We start from the raw sequence: 6,076 nt of genomic DNA, 5'->3' as shown, positions 1-6,076 counted from the left end.
GTGCTACTTACTTAACTACTTACCACAGTGAGCTTCCTCATTGTACCCAATACATTTCAGCCTTCACACAGCATACCAGGTAGCTAGTTTCACCTCCATTTTACAGAAGAGGAAACTGAGGCTCAGAGAAGTTAAGCATCTTGCCCAAGGTTAGGGGCTAGCGAGTGATGAGATTAGGGTTTGCTCCTCTGTGGGATTCCAAAGCCCTTCCTATTCCTCTGCTCTGAACATAATTGACAAGGAGCTACTCTGCACAGACCACCATTGTTGGCATTGGGAGGTTGTCCTCTTATTCTCTCAACCTACACTTTCACGTGTCATCTGGTTCTAGGTGGGCTGCCCCTGGGAAGCCTCCCTGAACCCCCTGAGGAGGCCTTCAGAACCTCCCCACCTGCCCTGACTACTGCCCACACTGTGGTCAGTCAGCTCTTGACTGGGATCCACCTCCCTATAGCCTTGCAGTTTCTGAAGGTGAGGCACGATCTTATGCCTTCCTGGGGCTCCCACAGTGGAAGGCTGCTGGCTGCATAAGTGGTATGGGGAGGACTTAGTTGAGTCCTGTGGGTGGGGAAGGGGCAATGGTAAGGATGCAGGCATAACTTCTACCTCTCTCAATCAATTACTATTATTTAAAAAAAAAATTAAGTGAGAAGTGGGGAGGCAGAGAGACAGACTCCCACATGTGCCCCAACTGGGATCCACCTGGCAAGCCTTCTACAGGGCAATGCTCTACCCATTTGGGGCCACTGCTCTGTTGTTTGGCAACAGAGCCATTTTAGCACCGGAAGTGAGGCCATGGAGCCACCCTCAGCTCCCAGGGTCAACTTGCTTGACCCAGTTGAGCCATGGCTGTGGGAGAGGGAGAGAGAGAGAGAGAGAGAAGGGAGAGGGGTGGAGAAGCAGATGGTCGCTCCTCTTGTGTGCCCTGACTGGGAATCAAACCCTAGACTTAGACACGCCAGCCTGACGTTCTACTCCTGAGCCAACTGACCAGGGCTACTATTATTTCTTCCTGAATTCATCCTCCAAGATGGGTCAGGCAGAAGCTAGTCAGGAGTTGCCAGGCTGCAGAATGGTACCGAGGTCCTGGAACTGAAGCACGGAGTGGGGAATTTTCCAGCCTAAGTGGTCAAGGGGGCCCTCCATTCAGTTCCCCTTAGTTTCCTCATCTGCACTATGATGAAAGTCCTTTGTCTGCACAGGGCTGAGGGAGATCAGAGAGGGAACTGCACACATGCATTGTAAACCCTCTAACCACAGACACACAGTGGGAGAGCTACCTGTACCTAGGTCCTGCTTACACTAGAGACCCACGGATTCCAGCAGAGTCAAGGGCTATGAAACTGTGCTGGGCTTGAGGATGAGAGGCTGGGGGGTGGGGGGAGGGCTCTGAGAGGCACCAGGAGAACTTGGCCCACCTTGGAGGATGAATGCAGGAAGAAATAATAGTTATAGATTAAGAGAGGTAGAATTTATGGAACACCTATGTACCAGGAACTGTAATAGTGCTTCTCATTATATCACTTAATCATCACAATAACTTCATAAAATAGGTTTCATTATCCATGTTTTACAGAAAAGGAAAATGGAGCTTGAACACTTCAGAGATTGGTGTAGGTCCACAAGTTTAGGAAGCAGAGAGTGGGTCTGGCCAGCTGTGACTCCAGAGCCCACACACTGAGCCACTGCGCTCCAGTCCAGGATCATATGTGGGCATCATGAGGCTGGGGTCTTCCAACATCATGGGTCCAAATCCTTTGTTTTACCAATGAGGAGACTGAGGATCTGGGAGGGGATGTTGGCCTCAAAATTATGTAGAAAGTGCTGGCAGAAAGTGCTGAAAACCTTGACCTTATCCTCTTTCCTAGGACTGCAAAGGGGCTTATACCCTGAAGGTTAGTGCTGGATGCTGCCACACAGGAAGACTTTCCTAACCTACCAGGGTCTGTGGAAGTCAACTTTCTGCCATCCAAGGGTAGTCCCTTCCCTGCCGCTTCTCTCTATGGTTCTTTGGGGAGCCCTCTTGTGTGCTGGCTCCCTCCCCAAGCTGGCCTGGAGGGTGGAGACCTTCACCCTCCTTGCCCAGGCTCTTCCCAGTGTGAACACCCAGCTGGGTGTGGACCAAGCCAGCCAGGACTCCTCACTGGTGCTGGGCTCACAGCTGGCTTCCATGCTCCTTCTCCTGGGCTGTGACACCTCTCAGGCCCTGGCCATATTTCTGGCCCAGAAGAACACCATAGCTGCTTTCCTGGCAACTCTGGTTACTGCCCAGCATCAGCCCTGCTGTCCCACGGCTGGGGCAAGACTCGCTTCTTCTGGGTGTGTGGGGATCCAGAAGGTGGAGGTGAGCTGGTGTCCACTTTACCTTCAACTACCGACATGCTGTCCATCATGAGACCCTTTGGCTGAGCTTGTGTGGCCATCGTGTCCTCCCACCAGGACATCTGGGTGGCTATAGCCCAACAGATTGCCATGACTCTCAGGATACATGGGTTGCCTGTGGTGCTGGTGACTTCCTTGGGACCTGGGGAGCAGGGGGCCTCAGAGGTACTGAAGCAGCTGTGCAGCATGGACATGGCAAGTGGACGTGGTGCCTTCCTCCTGTGGGAAGCCAGGGCTTCATATGGCCACTGATGGGGAGCTTCCTCCACATCGGACACTGGCTGAGCACCTGACAATGACTGTGCATTTAACCTCCCAGCAGCCCCAGCAGCTAGTGCTGCTGAGGTCTGCACTTTGCAGCTCAGAGAAGGGAAGTAACAAGCCTCAGTCACACAGCTGGCAAGCAAGGTGGACCAGATTTTGAGTTCTGATTCAAAGGTCAGTTGTGCAGTGGGAGTCAAGGGCTTTCTTATTCCTTCCCTGGTACAATGAAGGCAATGAGAGAGTAGGAAGGGAGCCCCAGAAAGGGAGTTAGAGCCAGAACTTTCATGGATTTGTTGATTTAATTATGGCTTCCTGAATTCATCAAGCCCCTGCTGTGCTGAGGGAACTGACAGGTAGTTATGAAAGAGAGGTCAAGGCCATACCAAGAAGCAGAAGCCTGGATAATCAGAGAAGGAATGGGGCTGGGCCTTGGAAGATCTGAGGAAGCGTCTGGGAGGAAGTGACACTTGACCTGTCTTTAAGAAAGAGAGAGGTGCCTGACCAGGTGGTGGAGCAGTGGATAGAGCGTCAGACTGGGATGTGGAGGACTCAGGTTCGAGACCCTGAGGTTGCCAGCTTGAGCGTGGGCTCATCTGGTTTGAGCAAGGCTCACCAGCTTGAGCAAGGGACCACCCAGTCTGCTGTAGCCCCCCCCCTCCCCCGTCAAGGCGCATACGAGAAAGCAATGATTGAGCAACTAAGGTGCTGCAATAAAGAATTGATACTTCTCGTCTCTCTCCCTTCCTGTCTGTCCTTCTCTCTGAGTCTCTCTGTCTCTGTCACAAAATAAATAAATAAGTAAAATTAAAATGCTTTTAAAAAAAGAATTAAAAAAAGAAAGAGAGAGGCATGGTGGAGTGGGGTGTAGGGGAGAGGTGAAACCTAGAAGACAGGGACCTTAGAGTTCATCTAGATCGGGGGTTTTCAAACTGTGGGCCATTTGGGTCCATAAACCAATTTAGTGAATCAAAAGTAGCATTACAAAAAGGGAGGGAAGGAAGGAAGGAAGGAAATGAAATAGAAAGTGATACAGAACAAGGGAATTGAGCAGACTAAAATAGAATGGAATAAATGTAGTGAATACAAGAGTACATTGCAGATAGAAGGTAAAGTCTCATTCTGGGCAACTTCCTTTCAGTGTTGTGAGTGTACTCAAGCTTTATATATTCAGTTTTAAAAGCATACAAAGATAAAATATATTTCTTACTATTGGGCACTAGCAAAACAGTTTGAAAGCCACTGAGGCCAACTACCAAACGTTGTAGATTTGAGGGATTGAAGCCAGTTCCAGCGAGGAGGGGCAGGCTGGGCAGCCCCTGATCTCACGTGGCTGGGTAGTGGGTTAGGGCAGAGTAGAGCATGGGACCGGGCTCAGGTGTTCCTGCCGCCATTGAGGAATGGTATCTCACTTCTCTGAGCCCCAGTTTTCCAGCAAGCGAAATGAGAATAATGAAACCCACCTCATGAGGAGCAGATGTATGTGACCAAGTGCTTTGTAAACACTATTCAACCAGTAGTCACTGGGCACTGCTCTGCACCTGACCTTGACTTGGCTCTGGGGATGTGGGGAGGAACTGGCTGGGCCTCAGCAGTGAGGAGCTTGAGTCTGGCAGGAGACAGATGTATTTTTAGGCAACAGAGGAGCCCAGAGGTTGGGGATACTGATCTACTTGAGGGTGGGCAGGGCTTCACAGAGGCGGTGACATTAGGGCAGGGCCTGAAAATGAAGTTGACTGCTGGAGGGGATGAGGAGAAAGGAATTCCAGGCTGTGGGGTCGCCAGTGCAAAGGGACAGAGGCAGCATATTAACAGGACTAAGAGAATGAAGAGTTCACCTCTGTGTGGCTGGAGCACGGTGGCAGTCAGTGGGGGCAGCCTCATCAGACTGCTTCTCCAGCACTCTTGCAGGACATTGAGTTCCAGCCCTATGCTGACTTTCAGGAGCCAGGAGGCAGACTGGTTAGGGCCATATTCTCTGGACTCAGATAGCCAGGACCCCACACCTGGCCCCACTTTCTACCAGCTGTGTGACCTCAGGCAAGTCATTAAACCTCTCTGTGCAATAGTGTCCTCATCAATGATAAGAGCCTAACAAAAGTCCTTACTTCATAGGGTTGTGAAGATGAGATGAACCACAGCCAATAAAGGGCTTGGAACCCCATGGTTTACAATCAGTGTAGGCTTTTACCTATTGAACTCCCCAGCTTTGTGCATCAACTCTCCCTTGTGACCAAATATAGAACAATGGCTCCCGCTCCTCTTAAGAAAAAGGGGAGGTTTGGTGAGAAGTGGAACAGAAGCCAGGCAGAGGAGACAAGATAAAGCATACCCTGGTTCTGTTTCCCCTAGTCCTGGTGGGTCTCTTTCTGAGGGCCTTCCCCACTACTCTGGGGCCAAGAGGGGATGGCTCCTGCCCATGCCGACGTAGCATGGCCACCCAGGGATTCACAGAAGCCGGGACTTCAGGCTCTAACTTCCACATCACCAGCGGTCCTCAGCTCCTAGCAAGGAGACCCTCAACCTTCCTTGGTGGCTCCACATTCCTGGATTTTTGGAGAAATGGGTTGCATTAGGAACCTGGGCCACATTCAGAAGAGATTGATTGGGTGGTTTCAGGGTGGTATGGCCATAGACTTGGGACACATTCAAAACAAGTGTTGGTCCACTTTTGATTGGGGTTACATCCCTGGTCAGGGACCCAAGATGCAAATCAACTTTTACCTTGGGCTGATGTGTAAGACCCATACTTTGTGTAAGGCTCCCTTCTGGGCCCAGTGCCTGGGGATGAAATTGACTACCTTAGTATCCAGGACCAATTTCTTTAACTAAGGCAAAGGGGAATGAATGTATTCATATTTGCTTAGATCTTGAGATGCCACCCAGAGCCACAGATGATATTACAAGGCAATGATAAAGGGATAAACAAAATGTGGTCTATCCATACAGTAGAATATTATGTAGCCGTAACAAGGCTGTTATATGGATGAACCTGGAAAACATTATGCTAAGTGAAAGAAACTAGTCACAATCATATTGTATGATTCCATTTATAGAAAATGTCCAGAATAGGCAAATCCATACAGACAGAAGGTAGATGAGTAGTTAGTTAACTGGGGTTAGGGAGAGAGAGAGAGATGGGAAGTGACTACTAATGGGTACAGGGTTTGTTTCTGGGGTGGTAAAAAGTGTTCTGGAATTAAATAGTGATGATGGTTACATAATCTTGTGTATATACTAAAACCACTGAATACACTTTTTTTAAAGTTGAACTTTTTTTTGTGAGAGAGAGACAGAGAGAGGAACAGATAGGGACAGACAGACAGAACGAGAGAGAAATGAAAAGCATCAATTCTTCTTTGTGGCACCTTAGTTGTTCATTGATTGCTTTCTCATATGTGCCTTGACCAGGGGGCTCCAGCAGAGTGAGTGA

The sequence above is a fragment of the Saccopteryx leptura genome, chromosome 1 (assembly GCF_036850995.1).
Source record: "Saccopteryx leptura isolate mSacLep1 chromosome 1, mSacLep1_pri_phased_curated, whole genome shotgun sequence".
Lineage (NCBI taxonomy): Eukaryota > Metazoa > Chordata > Mammalia > Chiroptera > Emballonuridae > Saccopteryx > Saccopteryx leptura.
This window is presented reverse-complemented; position numbering follows the sequence as displayed.